Consider the following 2,969-nt stretch of genomic DNA (forward strand, 5'->3'; position numbering starts at 1 on the left):
AGCCGCAGCACTCTGATCGCTTCCTCCATCTTTTATGATGAAATAATGCTGAATTTATGTGGAAATGATTGTTGTACAAAAGCTTCAGATATCTGTCACTGAGACAGATGATGACTGGAGGCAGTTTGAAGCAGAAACAAGGTGATAATCGTGAATCACGGCTGATGACGCATGCACAGTGAACGCAGAGGGGGACCGATTTTTAGGGAGGACCGTTTGGTCTGCGAGACCAGTACTGACTGACAAGGAAGTGCTTAAATAACACAGGTGAAAGTAACAAAAAGGTGAGTGGTAAACAAGGAGGTGGGACTAAAGACTCACATGGGAGAAACATACTGCAGGGAAATAAATAACAGAACAAACAATAACTGGTTGTAGGACAATAAAAATGAGGATGACAATAAAATGAACAACAGGTGAGTCAAACAAGGGGAAGGAGGAAGCGCAAGTGCAAATAAGGAACTGACTGAACAAAATGGAGGACAGGAGAGTGAAAGGTCAAGAGGTCATGTGACAACTAACAACCAAAGTTGAACAGGAACTAACCAGACATCTGCAGGTGAGTGGAACATAATAAAACATACTGAAACTCAGAAAAGCAAAGCCAGGAGCAAAGGTGCACATACAGTAACTGCAGAAAACAACCAAGAAGACAAGCAATTCACAAAATCACACTGAAAACTAAACAAAGAATGGTTATGCACGTTCATTTCCAACAAAGTCTGAACAGTAGCAGCTCATAACTACAGCTGAGGAATGTCAATATTTCACAAACAGCTCCTATTTCGTACTAGTTACCACGGTACATATTCAATAGTAAGAATTCAAATGAAGCAGATTCATCATACAACACAAATGCAACATTTTTCATCAGATACATGTCCAGAGAGAGAACACCATTTCTTGGTATAAATATTTAAACTGGTTGATATTTGGACATCATTTGAGTTTCTCAAGTAGCTTATTCCACTTTTGGGCCACAAATACAACCCCAATTCCAGTTCCCCAATTCCAGTGAAGTTGGGACATTGTGTAAAATGTAAATATGTTTGGAATGTTCCAAACAGGTGTTCTTTGAGCATTCATCAACTTTCCCAGTCCTTTGTTGCCCCGTCCCAGCTTCTTTGAAACATGTTGCAGGCATCCATTTCAAAATGAACAAATATTTGCACAAAAACAAGATTAAATATCTTGTTTTTGTGGTGTATTCAACTGAATATAGGTTGAAGAGGATTTGCAAATCATTGTACTCTGTTTTTATTTACATTTTACACAACATCCCAACTTCATTGGAATTGGGGTTGTAGAGACACAGAAGCATTTCCTGGTCGTCCTGGCACCAGCAATTTTAAAATGATACAAACCCCTTAAATTAAGTATTCCTTCTCGTTGCGTAAAATATTCTTGAATTCTAAATGGCAATTGCTTATTTTTACTTTATACATCAATTGAACAGTCTTAAACGAAATCATGTCATAGAGTTTTAATATCTTCGATTTGTATGATCCCAATACCCTGCAGCCCTATATAAAGTGAAACTTGATCCAGAATCCGGATCTGGATCACCTCCAAAATTTAATGGGTTCTGCCATGGCCTAATATCTATCTGTGGTGCAAATTTCGTCAAAATCCATGCAGTAGTTTTGACGTAATCCTGCTAACAGTCAGACAGACAGACAAACAAATAAACGCCAGTGATTTTATTACATGCACTTAAAGGGGCACTAACAGGGGCAAACCACAACAATTAACACACTAAACAAAATAAACTTTAATAATAAAGAATGAATGTCAATAATAAGAAGTACACTACAACAATGCACAACAATCTCAAATTAAAGAGCTGATAATAGAGAAAAAGGTGTGATTTACACTCCAGAAAATATGTATACACGAGGACTCATATCCACAGCCACGCAACGAGAAAAAGCAAAGTGAAGGTCACAAGATCATCACAAGTTCATGATGTTGCGGCTGTTCGCATTAAATAAAGCTTCAAAATGTAATGCACAGGTTGGCCATGAGGTGGCACTGTTGGCTTGTGATGAGCCCTGTGATGACTGCACCAAGCAAAACTGTCTGTGTGAAAAACAGCATTCATTCTAAATTCTAAAGGTGTGAACAGGAGGTGAAGGGAATCAGTTTCTACACTGACTGTAGATGTGAATATTTTCTAGATAATATGTGCTCACTGTCACTTCAATACCTCAAGACCCAACCTTGAACAGCATTCGTAGAAATGTTTGGATATACAGAGATCACAGGCAATATTTTAAAAGTCTAAAATGAAAAGCCATTTGGAAATTTATACTACAGTTTAAAAAGCTATTTCTCCAAACCAGGGACAAGCTGGGGGACAAGCATCAAATAAACCAGCACAAATTAAAAAGTTTAAGTATAAAAATGCACGTTTAACCTGTTATATCATGGTGTCTAAATTCAGTTGTGATTCTTAAGGATTTTATTGCATTTTACTTTACCAGGTATGTTATATTGTGATGTGATACAATACTGTGGTATTTGTGCCAATTCAACATGCAGATCCGCCTCGGATTTACTGTGGTGACCCCGGGTGCAAACAAGAGGGCAGCTGAAGGGACTTATTTTAAGTTACTTACTTACTTTAAGTTGCATATTCTATTTTAATGTTTACTTTTTTATGGCGGCTGCCTGGCAACAGCTTACAGGCTGCATCCGCCATCTAGTGGATTAAATAGAAATCGATGGTCTAACGGCATTCAAGCATTAAATTGAATACTGCATTTTATGATGAGTTATGTTATGTTATGACCATCAGCAAAGAGATCGGCAAAGTGGTGAGCAGATATTGTTTTCTCTGGCAAGTGTATTCACGTCTACCGACAAAGATAAATCAAAATTGGCTGAAGTTTGCTCTTTAACGTCTTGATTATTGTTCTTTACAACACTGTTTGTCCTCTTTGTTCCAGACTAATAAATATATCTGAAAT

Source organism: Thalassophryne amazonica, chromosome 3 (assembly GCF_902500255.1).
Source record: "Thalassophryne amazonica chromosome 3, fThaAma1.1, whole genome shotgun sequence".
Classification (NCBI taxonomy): domain Eukaryota; kingdom Metazoa; phylum Chordata; class Actinopteri; order Batrachoidiformes; family Batrachoididae; genus Thalassophryne; species Thalassophryne amazonica.